The 17042-nt window shown below is 36.3% G+C and overlaps 1 protein-coding gene across 6 annotated transcripts in view; it reads left to right on the forward strand.

Annotated features, from left to right (window-relative positions):
* Positions 1 to 3081: 3081 nt before the first annotated feature.
* Positions 3082 to 17042, forward strand: part of LOC101172430 (neuronal PAS domain-containing protein 2) — a 44928-nt gene continuing 30967 nt past the window's right edge. For 4 of the 6 annotated variants that reach the window (XM_020708976.2, XM_023962628.1, XM_023962626.1 and 1 more), the window contains exon 1: positions 3084 to 3331. The gene's annotated coding sequence lies outside the window, so the exon portion shown is untranslated. Of the gene's footprint in view, positions 3332 to 17042 lie in introns of all 6 variants that reach the window. The other 2 variants (XM_020708975.2, XM_023962627.1) reach the window with 2 other exon arrangements.

The following is a 17042-nucleotide window of genomic DNA, read 5'->3' on the forward strand; positions in this document are numbered from 1 at the left end:
TAGTCTAAAACTGCCTTTATGATGAGTCAGTAGGACACTAAAATAAGATTGTTTATGTGGTAATAATATGTGGTAATAAAGAATATTTGCACTATTTTTAATGTAAACAATAAGTGATGCAAATAACTTTTGACCATTATTACTATTATAAAAGAGTGCACATATTTTTTTAGGACCTAACGTGACAAAGACATATTCCAACTGCATGTGAAAAACAATGGGATTTTAATAATTTGTTTTTTTCATTTAGCTAAAAACAAAATCCTAAAAAACAAACACTGAAAAACATTTTTGCCATGTGAAAAATGTGTCATTACCATATATTTGTATTTTTTTATCAGCTTTATTTTATATTCAGCCCAAAGAAAGCTAATGGTAAAATTAGAATTGACTGTAAACGTACACTTTGCTGAGGATGATTACCATTGGGTGATTGTTGAGACAAATGGAGACGTTTATTTATCCTAAACATACTATGGCACGCACAACACCCGCTCAAGGTTGTCATCTATCACATGAAAAACAGCAAACTTGTTATTTTCCTTTATGAATGGGCTCTGTCCTGTCCTCATGTCTGTTTTAGGAGGAGCTGACAGATTAGGTGATCAAGACACAAATGAAAAGTAGTTCCTAAAAGACTCCGAGACTCACCAATACTTTTGTTTATACTTAAAAAGTCAAACATGAGTCAGTAAAGGCTTCACTTGAATGATTAGTACCCACAAAATGTATTTTTGATTCTTTATTAATGCACATCTCTAGTATGTTAGAGAACCAAAACTACTGATGTGAATGCGACTAAAGTTTTAAATGCTTTTCATAAAAAATGCTTGTTTTTTTATTTTTGCAGAAGAAAACTGTTTGGAAGTCATCTGGAATGAAAGAAAAACACAAAAACAACATCCGTTATATAAGAAGAACCAGGTGTCTCACTGCTTATTTGAAGGCTGGCCTCACAATAAAACCTCTCAGATGCGGTTAACCACTTAAATCACAACCTGTTGCTAAATTACAGCACAAAAGAGTAGCTGTATATTCTGCAGATTCAACCTTTCATTAAGCATGTGTGGTATGTCAACGATAAAGGCCACGTCATTCTCTCCGCTGTGATTTGACCTTTACAACAGTATTGAAGAAAGAAAGGAAAAAGTCTTAATTTGGGATTGGGTGTAAACATTTTTGGTTCTCTTTCAATTACAGGTACTATTCATTGGTGCCTGATCAATAATAAGGAAATGTGAGCCTGTTGGATTATTTGTTTCCATTTCATTGAAATATATGGTTTACATTGCATATATTGTGTGGAGAGCACTGTTGTAAGCATAGGCCCTGGTACTGTATGCCACTGTAGTCGGTAGGTGTCTGCGCCAAGCATCAACATAAACGTTAGTTTGTTCTCAACAGGGCCTTTGTGATTGGTATTCTAAAAAAACAAGTTCTGGTATTGTTTGGAATCTCATGCCATCTTCTCATTTAAAGCCATATTCCAACATGGGGATGTTACAGGTAAACAGCACCTCAAGATGTCTTCTGGATTTGCAGTGAAGATTTCCAGTAGGATTTGGCCAGTTGCTCCCTAACGAACAATCCATAATGTCACTGCAGAGGGATATTTAAACGAGAATCTGCCACCATTGGTAATCCCATGTCTCAGCTGTATGGATCTTTACTCTCCAAGATGACATCGCTTGTCTCCTCTGAGCAGAGTTTCTCAGAGACCACCTCCAGAACTTGGCAGTGGAGAGAATAGAATGTCCTGCCAGCAGACATGACTTCAGCCCCTTTGAAAACTCGTGGGATCATCTTGGGCAAGCAGTCAGCGCCAGAGTGACCAACACAACCTTTTTGAGCAGTCTTGTAATGAATGTGAGTTGGTGAATGGGATACGCTCCCACAGCAGTGTGTGAGCAGAATGGTGACTAAAGCAGAAGTCGGAAGTGCCAAGCTTTTGTAGCTGTGTGGTTCTTCTTCATACTACGGAGATTTAGGTTTGTTAAATGAATAGTTGGTTGTGTTTCTAATGTGTCTTGCTTTCTCAAGTTTTAACCATTTACAGGTAACCAAACATCACATTTAATCAATAGGAGAATAACTTGTTTGGCAGAGAGGATTTGACATTTTTTTAATGGCTACAACTCATATGCTCTACTCTTCTGGTCAGGTATAGAAATGATTGGATCCTGCATATGTGGCACTATTTAAAATGGGTTATTAACATACTATCAATATGCAATAAACAATAATATGTGCAATAATTCTTCTGTACAGACTGGGTCGCTGCAATATTCATATTCATATTTTACTCATATTTCTATTTTTTATATACCTTGTAATTTTGTTGTCTAATTTTAACTTTTAACAGTATTCTATTTATTTATTTTTAAATTTTTTTTTGTTCTTTTTAATTTACCCTGACATGAGAGATGCCAAAGGAAAATTCCGATGTACCGCATGTGCAAACGGCAATAAAACCTTGAATCTTGAATCTATCCAATATTTTTAAAAACAAAAGCATTATTACCTTAAAATCTGCCACAAATTCTTTTACATTTTTTGCTATGTCTCAAATACATAAGAAAACATTAAATTGTAACCTTTTTTATAGTTTTTATAAAAAGATTTTATTGTATCAACTATTTGCGTATCAATTAAAACTTTGCTCCATGTAGGACACCGGTTGGCCTGTAGATGTCGCTGTAGGATCTAATCATCGAATGTAAATGATTGGCGGGCAAACCTCACCTGTACTTTTGTACTAATAGGCGAAAAGTCTGACCAATAATTCAGTATATATGCCCTTAAAAAGACAAATACTCACGGAAAAATAATTAAAAAAGGAAGAAATGATTTAAAGAATGTAGGAGCAACTGGTTACGGGTAACAATATTTAGAATAAAGTGTGTATCCTAATGTATACAAGTTATATGTCAACAACTCAATTGACGTTTTAGTTTGAAATGTCGGCCATGAGCCAGTAAAGTCACCCCAGGCGTATCTAATGTACACTCCAGTGGGCGGGGCTTGAAGCGTAGACTCACACTGGCTGGCTGATCGTCATTCAGCGCTCGCGCGTGTCAGTGGACAGGCTCGCGCTGTGCGTGCCGGGTGACGGTCAGCTCCACAGCTGCCACCGCAAGGAACAACCTGACTGCGGCGGGATCTCTACAGATGTCCTGGGATTACTGTGGGCTTTAGAGCCGTGCCGGGTAACTTTCGGATCGCTGGACGCAGCTTCAATAAAAAAAAAAAAAATATATATATAGATCTTTTTTTTTTCTTTCTGTCAAAGCTCATCTCACCTGTTTTAATTTGGACTTCGGAGAAGAAGAAGGTAGGTTTCCTCCATTTTTTAAAAAGGTGTTTTACGTCTAATGTCACAGTTGTTACAGAGTAGTTTAAGTGCTGGAAAAACTTTCCAACACAAATTTTAAAAAAATAGCTAAAAATAAAGTTTTGGTTATACTTAATGAATAAAACAAAATTATCGATCTTAAATCGTGATGAAGGGGTTTTTACGCCATCGATCATCGAATGTGTTTTTGAATGATCGGTTATAAAATCGTCTTTCCCAGTGACGTAAGAGAGCCGGCGCCATTGATTTGGACTTAAGAGGATGAGTTTGTTCCTTTGGATTTAGTATTGTGTGAAGAAGCTGAGTGACAGATTGAAGCTCGACCCCATTACTGGAGAGCCGTGGCTGCTGCATAATGAAGCTTAGTGGGTGTTGACTGTAAAAACTTTGTTTTGAAACTTTTACAGTCAATAGTGTTGACAACTAAAACGCTGTTGTTGCTATAGGACTCACTCTAAAAGCTCATCAGGGGTTTTAAAAAACAAACACTTTATTGTTCTTTTTTTGTTTAAGGACTACAAGTGATGGAGTGTGGTGTCAGAATTATAGGGAGATACATAAGGCACAATTTATATGTCCCAAGATATTAAGTTCTCACAGGAGTACAGGAAAGACCCATTTGATTTGCTGAAAAATGAACACAAAGAATCTGTGTCAAATCTCTTCCTGCTTAGTGATCTTAAGCAGATCATACTAAATGAAACAAATGATCGGCTCCATATTTGTTCTCAAATTGAAGGTCTTGTCCTAACCTTTTGCATCTGAAAGCTGGCGATGAGGATGGATGCTGACAGCTGAGTGGGGCAGAGTGGGTTGATCCATCACTGCACCATATGGCCCGTTTATGACATACTGTTTAACATTTGGGGCATCCTCATGACTCATGGCATCACCTCGACTCCAACTAGTTTTTTTTTAGACCTAATTTTAAATAGGTCAATCTGAACACTACTGATTTTTTAGGAAATCAAATTTCACCTGAATGGAAGCTCTTCTGCTTCTTCCCATTGCTCAGATTTATTATCAAGACCTTCAGCTATTTTTGACAGAGCATTAAAACTATATTAGTGGTGTGTCACCTTAATGATGTATGAATCTGTGGGCTGCAGGGAATGCAAGGAAACAGTTTGAGGCTACCTGCACATTGCTACTTGCAAAAACGCATTACTCCTGTTGTGCTGTGCAATACTGCCCCCCTTAATTTGGAGAAATAAGATACTGGCGAGACCTAGCCTATTTCTGTTCTTTCATCTTTTTTTTGCTTTTAAATATTTTTCTTTTCACTCTTAGTGTCCCCGGTTTCAAAATAGGCTTTTACCACTACTTGTTTTGATAGCAACACCTACAAATTCACTCTGATGAAATGCTTTCTTTCTCTGTACTGAACATCCCCTTTTCTGTAACATCATTTGTGCTACTTTTTTTTTTTGATTCTGCAGTGCTTTGACTGGCTTTTTGCTCATCCCACAGAAAAGCTATGCCGTGGTGAAGGTTAGTTAACGGATGACACACAGCCTCCTCTCTGATGTTACAGAGTATGTTGTGGGGAAAGTAGGTTACTGGGCCATGTCCTGCAAGCTTAAACTGAACACTAGTCAGAATATTGCTCTAGAGCTGCTTAGTGTGACTGGCCATGCACAAATGGTGTAGGGCTTGCAGGAGCGAACGGGATCGTTTCCTCGCTCTGTCTCTTTAAGAAAATGGAGCGGCGCTCCACGGTGAATAAATGTTGAATTTTCAGCTGATGTAGATTCAGCTGAAGGAAGTGAGCTCTGACCACCAAAAGACAAACAAATGACCAAGACTTAATGGTAATCATCTGTACCAGATGTTGTTTTTAGTGTTTAAGATCCATTTAGAATCTCAAGATGAACGGTTGAGTTTGGGCAATGATTGCAAGCCTGTGACTCCTGTGTAAGGGTTAATTTAGGTAAAAAACAAAAAACCCTGCCTTCGGATGAACGCTTTTGTAATGTTTCTAACTTCTATTAGAAACAATAGAGAAAAAAAAAATCAATTTTGCTGTAGCAATAGATTCTTGAGCGGATGAACAAAACCACACTATGTGGTTTATTTGTACCAATGATTTTGTTTTTTTAGAGAAAAACATGCCATTTTTTCCCCCTTTTATTTAAAACTAAGCTCTGAAGAAAACTAAAGACAATAAGGAAACTTTGTTTACTCAGATTAGTTACTCAGAGATCTATCGTGTTGAATACCAGAAAGACCAGCTGGATCAGTGCATTCAGACAAAAAGGTCAGAGGAATGGGAAACGCTGCAGCAAAGAGATGTTTAACATAATTGCCTTCCCTTTCAGTTTCTAGATTTTTCATGTTCCAGACTTTACATGTCTTTGTTTAAAGTGCTTGAATAATTCCTGCATTAAAGGTTTTATTGGAATGGTAAAAATGGAGTCAGTTAAAGCCACATTTGACTTTATTTTAAAACAAATTTCACTTTTTTGGATCTCCATCACTCTTCTTGTTGATCAAAAAACCTCTTTGATGTTTTTAGTTTGTGTGACTTCCTTGTGGAGAGGGATCCCACAACTGTGTGTGCTGCGGCTGAATGTTGTCTTTAAATAATGCATTTAGCTCTGAATATGCTTCTGACCTTAAACAGGAATAGACAGGTTGCCTAAACACTCCCCAACAACGCTCCTCCTGCAGGCGTCATGGTGGAAACGTTACTCATCAGTCTGTTAACTGTCTTCGTATTTACAAGAATCTTTTCCGCCCAACTTTATCAAAAAAAGACCCATAAACCATGTGGTCGATATGATTTTTCTTCATATATGCTTTACTTCAAGAAGTTCCCTTTAAATTCATTAAGAAATATGAAGAATTTTTAAGAATTACATTCAATATTCAAGATAATATATGTCCTTTGTGTAAACACAATATTAAACCCAGAAACCTCTTTTTTGTAAATTGGTTAATTTTTGGCAGCATTTACATGATTGACTTCCAACAAAAGAAAACATTCATTTGTTCATGAATAATTACATGAACACATGTCATTGGTTTCTATGACATATTCAATTCTGAGGTAACATTTTTTTTAAATTGTAAATGTCATTTTTTGAAACTGAGCCCCAATTTTATGTGGTTTGAAAATGAAAAAAAACTGGAACATAAAAAAAGCTATAATGTATTTGTTTATGTAAACTAATGCATGGTTTTTGGTCGTTGTTTTTATTGCTTAATTCTATTGCACGTTGAATTTGGATTCTGTTGTTTACTGTTTGGTTTTTGTTCCAATTTTAATTTTAGGGAGGTCATATTTGCAAAATAATTTGTGATATTGAGTAACTACATGTTCTGTGACTTTGGACATGTCAGTAAAGGGAAAAAAAGTCTTTGTATTTTTAAAAAGAGGTGGATTTTTTCCCCACACTTGCCATCCAAAGTCGTAGCAGTCCATTTTTAGTCTCTGTACTTCTTCTTATTTGTCCTCCTCCGTGGAGCTTTGTTTGCCTCCGACGTCTTCTGCACATCATCCCTCGCTCATGTTGAGATCCCATTGGTCCTTGAAGTCAGTGGTGTTTTGATGTGGGCTGAGATCTCTGTGACCCGATAACAGCTTTATCTTCTGCAGACGAGTAAACTCTTCTCCTTTTTGCGCATGAGAGCTAGTTTAGATTTCTCTCTTCATAGTATAGTGCTAAATAAACGTCCATAGTATTTCAAGTTTTAGCCGCCTCCCATGTTCTAAAGTAACAATAGCCCGGCCAATCTAATTTCAGGGTGATGCATTTCTCACTAGATGAAGATGTTATAGAGCTATATTAGTGCTGATCAATGTGTTTTAGCAGGAAAAGGTTTGGTTTGTCCAAACTTTACACTGACAGATACATGAGTGAACTACAAGAAATAAATGAACTTCTTTAAGTCAGATAGTGTCAGAAGCTGCTGCTGTAAAATCTTTGCAAAATCAACACGATTGCTTTAAGCAAAGAACACATATATTCAGATAATATATAAAAAAAAATGGAGTAAGCTCTTAAAATATTTAGAAATATCAAATATTTGATAGTAGGATTAAGATATGCTTATTACTGTCTAATCTTATGCATTATCTAATTTTAATTAAAAAAAGTCTGTCAAGTTAGAATTAAAACATTTAAAGTCCTCCTCCATTCATCTTTTGATCTATTGTAAAAGTGTTCCCAGTCATCTTTCATTTATGATTATGTTGTTTTAGGCAAAATCAAAAAACCTGTAGCGTTTTCTAGGACATAGTTTCTGCAGAGCGACAGTAGTTCATTAAAACTTCAACTCTAAGTTGTGGGCATAACTGTTGGTGTGATGCACCCCCGCCCCCCCTCCTGTCACTCATCACTTAGAACTGTTGTTTACACACTCTCTGGCTAGCTTACAGCCCCTCACACCCCCTAACCTAACATTACCACTGTTACAAAAATGCTTGAGCTACATTGGAACTATATAACCGTATAGTTTTGAGCCAGATACCAGCAAGGACGAGGAAAACAAAGATGGACGTGGATCTATTTGTCTGCAAGTAGGGGCATCAGAATGGAGCGGAGCAGGGAGCTCATGGCCAACCCAATGTATCTGACTCCAGTGTATTCTGTGTAACAAATATGATCTTTTTCAAACCGCAATGTTTTGGCCGCTTTTGATTTACAACAATTTGAATAAAGAAATACACAATTTTGAGCTAAAGCTTTTTATATATTTCCTCCACCATCAGGAAAATGCCATAAAAAAAGGCAAAATAACCAAAAAAAAAACATGTTTTTTTGGAGTGGGTCTTTAATAGTCACCCATTAGCCTTTTGTTGTTTGAATAACTTTGAAAAAGCCCTATAATTCTTTATTGTTTGTTTTTAAAGAAGCTGATCAGATCATATGTGGTTGAATACAGGGCAAAACGGCCACTGTGAAGAAGAGCAGGATGTTCTCTCTACAGAGCACATGGTGAAGAGGTTACACAGCTGATTCTCTTCCAGTGGAGCAAGGTTTAATCCTTGTCCTTGACGATCTGTTCTTTGTGCGCATGATCCTGCTTAAAAAATATGTTTTACGGATGCAGATTTCTGCCTCTCTCTGCTCCAAAATACAATCAATTTAACTGGCCAGATCTTTGCCTCTGAGGCTTTTAATAATAGAAGTCACTCATTAACTGAAACAACAGAAGCTAGATACTTAGGGCTATGATTCTAAAAGAAATGTTCTTTCTGGTCTTTCCCTTGTTTTAATGGGGTCTTGCAATTTTGATTCCTTCGCAATATTTTTGCTGAGAACAAACTCCTTGTTTGTGAGCTATATTTAGACAAATGCCAAATGCGTGGTGTGAGCATCTGTTGCTTGAGGGGTTCATTTTCCTTTTGCTGTAGGCAATAGGCCTGACTTGGTAAGGTAGTGAGAATATTTACTGTATAAAGCAAACATTAACAGATAAAATAATGTAGGAACTCTGTGAAATCCTGAAGGAAGACCATAAATAAGCTGTCAGTTTGCTTCACGCAAAGAGTAATCCTTCATTTATAATGCTGGTAATCATTTTTAACATTTACTTCTTCTATTGATGGTTATGGAAATCTGCTCAGCCTATCTAATCCATCGAAACAAAGTGCTACTACTGAATTTCATGATTTGGTCTGTGCAGGTTTAGGGCGAAAAAGCACTATCGCCTTCTGCAAAATGAAACTTAAGAAAGCCTTAGATTCACCCTGTCAAGCTCTGCTGGGGCTATAGCATGTAAACACAAATCTCTATTGTGAAATGACAGCCTCCTCACAAGTAAGCTCCCGACTCTTTTCCTCTCCTTTTAGTTTTGTGAAATACCAAAAAAAAAATAAGATTGAGAAGAGTATCATAGCAAATGCTGTAGCCACAACAGAGGCTAGATAGTTACTTCAAACAAGGACCCCCCTCCCCGGTTTATACTGTGTCGTTAGCCTTCATTCGTCATGGAACAGTTTGTTTCAGAAGTAGAGCTTCATCTTTGCAGATGACTTCTGAGACTGTGACGGGCTTTCATATCACTTCTTTTGACCTTGGAACTGTGACAGACAAAACGTTCAGCCTCCTTTATGTAACATCCTCCACAGACGTCATCATCCTCACTGCTGCTGCTGATCTCTTGCTCCGAAGCCCACAGTTATTGTCCTTAGTAGCTTCAGGCTTAGATCTATTGCGACTTGATTAATATATTAAGCTTCACAGAAAAATGGTTAAATTCCTCTTATTTCCTCCTCTTAGATCCTAAGAAAGGAAACTATCTACTGTAAATGGTATTAGAGAATCTCTCAATGACACTAAATCCGTTTAAAAAGATATTTTACTGCAAAATATTTTAGCTTCCATTGTTCACATGACTGCTGCAAAGTTATAAACTCTGACTGAGCATGTTTACGTCTGTGTGTACGTCTGGTAAACATCGGTGATTTACGTGACGTTCAAATAGCCATCATTTTCTCAGAAGAATGCGTCGCTGGCTACAAGTAATGCAGACAAAGAAACAAAATGACTCCACCATATTCCTGAGCCCAGCCCACATATGTGTGTGACCTAGATTTGATTCAGATCTTTAGTTCAGGGTGTTGGCTGCGTGTGCATTACGGTATTGTTTGTTTTTGAAGAGACAAGTACACACAACACGAGCATGTCAGGCCAGATGCCTGAAAGAGCACTCCCACTCTGCCATAAGTATCCTACAATCTATCTTTTCAACAAAGCTTTTATTCTGGATGAAGCCTCTCACATGCTACCTCCTTTTTGTTTTGTTTTTCTAATCAGGTTTCTCTTTTGTTAACCAAAATCCAGGTGTTGTTCTAACGTGAAGCATAAATGGGCCTTTTTTTTTTGCCAAACCTATTGGGAAAACGTAATTCCGGTATTCGAAGGAGTCTGAATAACCGCATTTTTGCACTCAGTGATTTAGCCGTGATTAGATGATCAAATATTGCTGTAGTGAATCATATCTGCACTTCCCTGTCAGCTGTAGTCTCTTTTTATCGTCTTATTCAGCTGTCGCACATGAGAAATGTAGAGTCATGTGTGGTAGAGCAACTGTAGTTTGTTTTAACAAATTAAATTGAGGCATTTTTATTTATTATTATTTGTTTAAATAGCAAAAAAAAAAAAGAAACGCGTGGAATTAATAATCCTACCAAATATTAACAATATTTTATTCATAAATTAATTTTTTATTCTAAGTTAAAAAAACAAGGAGTCTATGTCTTCAATTCAGTCAAATATAGTAGGTTTGTGTTTGTGTTTCTGAATAGAATATAAATCATGTATTATTTTACTGTCTGTTTTCGTCTTAAAACCTTGAATTTGACTACACAGAAAGCTTTTTTGGCAGAAAAGGGGTTGGAAATATGAAAGACAGTGTTTCATAACAGGGAAAATGAAACAGCCACACATAGGAATGGAGACATAAAGTCATTTTTTCCACGGACTCCTCTAAAAAAAGCTATTAGAGCTCACTTGAGAGTGTGTGCATGAGTGAACAGTGTCTTTTGGTTTTACAAACACATCAAAATGAAGTTAGACCTGCACGACGTTATTCTGTTTATTAGACCCAAATGTCCTTTCTGGGGTAGTGGGAGCAAATCCGTAGCCTTTCAGTTTTTCCAGCCCAGGAATTTAATCAAAAAAATGTTTCTTGCCATTTTGGCCTGAGACAGGGGTGAAAACAAAGAGCTGCATTGCCCTTTCCACTCATGCCCTAGAATTGTGACCCACATTCTTTGCTCACACAGTGCCTTAGGTAATTGCATCTTTTCCTGAGTAGCAGCAGACAATAACAGGCCTGGAATAATTTAGCGATTCATTTGGAATTGTTAAAGGAATATAATTATGAGAAAATTTGAGAGTAGATTCACCTGGTGAAAGGAGGTTTGTTTTATAGGCCGTTTTGTAAGAACGTGGCCACCCACAATGAGTCTGCATGTAATTACAAGGCTCTGGAATCATTTTAAGATACCTTTATTGAATGTTCAGAGACACAAGAGGGATAAACTCATTTCACCATAAAATATGACTAATGAGCTTTTGAGAAAATGGGTTTTACATTGAGTATAAAATCAGTTTAAAGTAGCATTTCCCTTCTAAATTCTTTAATCAGATAAAGTATTATGCGCTGTGTGTGAACTGATGTAGATTTGACCAAGAAGGAGAGTGGGTTTCCTCTTTTCTTTCTGTGCACAGCAGGTGAGCATGTGTTCAACTTGGTTATGATGTATGGAAGCAATTCTGTAGCATAATTAAAAATAAATGTCAAAACCAGACAGGCTTTTTCATTTTCAAAATGAAGCTGCATTTCTGACTCAAAATTAAAATGAAAAAGCATTCCTTCAAAATGCTTTTTCATTTTCTTCTTCAACACTGCTCATTCTGTCACTTAATTAAAATGATAAAGAAAATGGTATTTGACATTTCGTTTTCAAAAAGTTCTCTGGTAAATGTGTTGGATAATTCATTTAGAAATGTCTAATTTGACAATTAAACTGGATTAACAGAAATGCTTTTTAATTTTCAAAATGAAGCTGCATCAAATGTCTCATTTTGAAGCATTTTGAAGTATTGATTTTTCATTTTAATCTTGAGTAATTTGATGCAGTTACATTTGAAAATTAAAAAGCATTTCTGTTAATCCAGTTTAATTGTCAAATTAGACATTTCTAAATGAATTTTGCTAGACATTTACCAGAAAACTTTTTGAAAACGAAATGTCAAATACCATTTTCTTTATCATTTTAATTAAGTGACACAATAAGTGGAGTTGAAGAAGAAAATGAAAAAGCATTTTGAAGGAATGCTTTTTCATTTTAATTTTGAGTCAAGAAATGCAGTTACATTTTGAAAATGAAAAAGTTTTTCATGTTTTGACTTTTATTTTTAAATATGCTACAGAATCGCTTCCTTAATGACGGAGTTGTCCAGTGACAAGAGTTCAAAGAGTCTAAGGGTTCAGCTGTTGCCCAGGGAAGGATTAGCGTGAAGCTGTTGTTTGGTTGAGAAAGACAATACTTACAGCTCAGCACCACAGAGGAAACCTTTTTTTAAAGAGATCCTCACTCTTTGGCTACTTAATAGAAGAAAATACTGTACAAAGCCAGCATGTCCAAATTCAAGTTTCTTTATGGTTGAAAAGGGCCAAAGGTTGTAATTATTTTGATGCATCCTCTCTGATTTACCTGATGAGAAATGTCTTAAAGTGGGTTTGAGAATGTCTACATGAGGGGAAAACTATGAAACCATCTGGTTTGGTTCTTGCAAGGAGAGCAGGTCCCGCTTATAAGATGTTCTTCTGATAGGTGACAGCGTCAGTGGTCAGAACAACCACTATTACTTTTTCTTTAGTAAGTTATCTATTAAATCGACATACTGGAGTCCAGGACATACTTCTGCATATGATATGAGACTTTTATCAACATATATCTGCAACTCATATCTACTATATTACTGGTAGGTTTTAAATTCCAGTTGTATTTGGAGAAAGTTCACTTTTCAATATTCAAATTCATAGTTAAAAGATTTATCTCTGTGTGTTTAAGTAAAAAAGGTTATGTGTGAGCTGATTAATATCCAACAAACAAAAAGTGAAAAAATCTCCTGGTCCAAAAGGAATGATGGACATAGCTGTCTTGGCTAGAGCCAAGACAGCAGACACATATTGTTACCATGGGAACGCAGAGGGAACAGCCGTGCTGGTCTAATTAATGACAGCCAGTGCTTCAGCAGGCGGCCGCAATGACATCATCAATACCGGCACCGCAGATGTCGCTTGGGGCGATATGGCTTAATATCTGAGTAATTAAACAAATGATCCCCCCCCCACCCCCCCTTTTACACCAGTGGAAGAGCAAACAATCTGGACTGAGGTGCAGAGGAGCACGCAGAAAAAACAATAAGCATTTATTATTATGCTCCATCACTGCTTATGAGCACAAAATGTCATCTCATTACCCAATAGCATGACCTACATAAAAGAGCAGAACTAATCTCCATGTAGGCGGATGGTGAATAATGCAGTGAAATGTGGGAGAGCTTTATGAATCTTAGATGTCTCATACTTGTTGCTCCCTGGCACATCCTTAGTTTCATTGAGAGTGAAGCTGTGTCATTGCTGGACATTAAACACTGTTTTAGGTAACATTTTATTCTAAATACAATGTAATAACTGAGTTATTAACAAAGTAGAAATTAATTGAAAACGACATCATGTTTTTTTTTTTTTTTGCTCCAAAAAGAAAGCATATTTCTTATGATTCTCTTCTATTGTTTTATTACTGATTGACCAAAACTGTCCTGTGTCAATGTTTCCCAGTCTTATCGTTTTAAATACCAGACTAAAAACATTTTGACCTGTCAAAACCTTTTCAAATCCACCAGAAATTACAATTCCCAGAGCCCCACCCCTTTACATTTGGCATCATTGAGAAGCCCTAAAGTTTTCAGTAGAGTTAATTCAGTAGTATGTAGTGGTTGGGAGGTATTCAGGTTTAGAGATGTCTTCTAAAGAGGACACATTTGCATTGCTGGTAGTCGTGAGGTTATATGCACTGTAGGGGAGCTGTGCACAGAGAGCGACAGTGCTGAACGAATGGAAGCCAAAGTATGACCTATCCATTAGGGAACCTGGGATGCCCTGTGGCTGCGCTGTGGTTCCTGTTGAACTGTAACAAGGTTCTTAGACTGAAGCAATCCAAGGCGACACGGTAAAGATTCACAGACTACATCATGCTGTGTGCTTTTTTTTGGATTTAGTCTAAATTGAGTTATTGGCAGGTGTTGTGGGCTCTTATTTATGAGTCATCTGAGAAAACGAAAGCAAATTTTTTTTTTTACTTTCTTCTTGGTGCGTTTCAGCTGTTCTCTCTCTGTACTTGCCTTGTAAGTGAAATTCATTAAAAAATCTGGCACAAATTGTCAATCAACAATAATACTGACTCAATTTTTGTCCATTTTCCGATATGGGGAAGTTCTAGTTAGCACTCATTTGTCAGGTAAAGGCTTTTAGTTGATCACAAGAGTGCTTGTTTATGATTTTCTCTGCCTGATCTTTCAGTGGACTAATGATCAGGGTGTTACCAAAACTTGCCTGGCAACACCTAAGCTTAATTTACTTTTCATCAGTTAGCAGATGCTTTTTCTCCAAAGATATTTTACAGTTTTGCCCAAGGTCACAATGAACATTAATTCTGGGAACTGAACCTGTGACCAACAAATCAACCGATCCACAGCCACCCCACTCTACCTCCATTAACTCAAACAGATGGGGAACAAAATGACAAGAAAGCAAAGAGTCATCTAATTGTGGGTTTCACAGTCAGTATCGGTCGACCAATCAACCTAAGATGATTTGAACCATGGGAGCAACCATATGAGGAGAACGTGCAAACTGCACACAAAAAAAATAATCCACCAATTTTTCTTACCGTCCGTTAAATATCTGACCTCTGTGCTGTGTTGCAGTCATTTTTAATTCTGTCAGTAATTGTGTTGTGAAAATCTCTTATTGAACTAAGCTTCGATGAATCACAAGCATTCATTTGCTCCTTGGCTTTAATTCACTCTAAGTCCATAAATGATTTCTCAGTCGACATCAAGAACCATCAATGGGTTCACTAAAATAGCTGCGCTATGTGTTCACTGTAAATTGTGACTTGAGATGTTAATTTAAATAACGCTGACATCAAAACTTCACAGGCGTGGAGATTAAGTTTAGATACAGTGTCATAAAACTTTGGTCTGTAAAAATTAGACTCAGCTGTAAAAATGATACTTTTGCTTCTTTTTTTCTGTATTGATTGAACACCTCTTTTTTATTTGGATATATTTATTCTATATCTTTTTTTATTACTAGTCATACCTTTACAATTGAGGAACATTACTAAAGAAAAAAAATAACCCCTAAAATTAAAGTTTTTTTTGTCTTCATTCAACCTATTTTTTACATGTAATGTTCACTTTTACATGAATATGTTCTTCTGACTGTTGGAAAGTGATGTACTTTAGGTCTTTAACGTAAAATGTAACAATAGGTACATGAAAGTGTTTTTCTGGCTTTTTGGGTTTCCTTTGTTGTCATTAGTTTGTCACAACTGGATTTCCTTTTTCATAGAACATAATAGAATGTTAACCTATTTCGATCTGATTATTTCATTTTTTAGTTTTAAGTTGGGGAAATAAAATATTAAAGTAGGTAAATAAGACCACTTAGATGGTTCTTTTCTAAAAAATTTGTTTGGTTCAGGTCAGTGCAGTAAACCTTTTTTAGTTACAAACTTTATGTTTACACCCTTATTCTACAGTATTTTTATTAAAATTTTGTCAGTCTTGTCTCACAGTGATAAAGGTCCTGGTTAAAATCCCACCTGGGTCCCTTCTGCGTGGCGTTTGCACGTTTTCTCCGGGCACTCTGACCTCCTTCCACAGTCCAAAAAAATGCTTCACAGGTTAATTTTTTATTCTAAAAATAAAAAGGAAAAATATATGGTGGAATGAATCTTTGCTTTTTGTATTTTTTTTCATCTGTTTGAGTTAATGGAAGTAGAGTGTAATGTGAGTGGCTGATTGTCTCTATGAGGCCCTGTGATGGACAGGCAAACTGTTCAGGGTGTATCCCACTTTTGCCCAACAGTAACCAGTAAGTTCCACTTGACCCCGTTTGGGACTAAGCAGGTACAGAAAATGGATGGATGGATGGATATATTTACATCTTATACCTTTAGCTCACTCATGGACCATTGTCTGGTGTCCACTAGATCAATTTACCAATAACTATTTTGTAAACTAAATTAACTCTAAACATTTTGCAGGAGTAAATTCTTACCTAGAATGTCAAAACTTGTTTCTTGGGACAAAATCTTGCCATTTCAATTTTTTTATAGATTTATGTGGTTGAGGCTGTTTTGTTGTATTAATAGCAGAGAGACTTGTGTAAAGTAAATTTATAAGATGCTGTTTTTTTATTTTCAGATTTCTCATTTCAATGTTATGTCATAGAAATAAATTAATAAGTCTATATTTAAAAAGTGATGCCCAGCTTTTCCATAAGGAATTTAAATGATTTACCTTGTGGCATATGGGATGTCAATAAATAAACAATTATAAAACAGGGAAAGATATACTGGTACCTCTTTGTTTATCCAGGATATGAACACTTTTGAATGTATATTAGTTTCAGTAAATGTTCAGTGTGATTGTCACATTGTTGTAATTGTTTTCCGTGTCTATTCGTCCAGCCATCCAAAGATTTCTTTTTTTTTTTTGCTTAATGTATCCGTTTTTGGGGGGCGAGAACTGTAGCTTAGCCTAGCGTTCACAGAGTGAGAGACTGTCACATGTATTAAATTATGTTTTTGTTTTATTCTTTTAAGATCTTGCAATGTAAATCTACTTTACTGAGTGGAGCCATACACAAACTCAGGATTTCTGGATGTCTTTTTTACTGACAAGCACAGTTCCCAAATTTGATTTAACTCAAGGAAACTGACCCTGTTTGCAGAGGGAATTGTAATTTGATAGTTGTACCTATTAGCCCATAAAGTATCTGTTGTGTATCTGTACCTGATGTATCTGTTATATGCACAGTGGTACTAAGTAGGTGTTCAAGGGAGCTTCATCTTATTCTAAGTTCCTTTTTTTAATCCTTTCAATAATTCCCTTTCATGATGCCCTCTCAATCCCATCTGTATGGATTTCTCAGA

Source organism: Oryzias latipes, chromosome 14, assembly GCF_002234675.1.
Source record: "Oryzias latipes chromosome 14, ASM223467v1".
NCBI lineage: Eukaryota > Metazoa > Chordata > Actinopteri > Beloniformes > Adrianichthyidae > Oryzias > Oryzias latipes.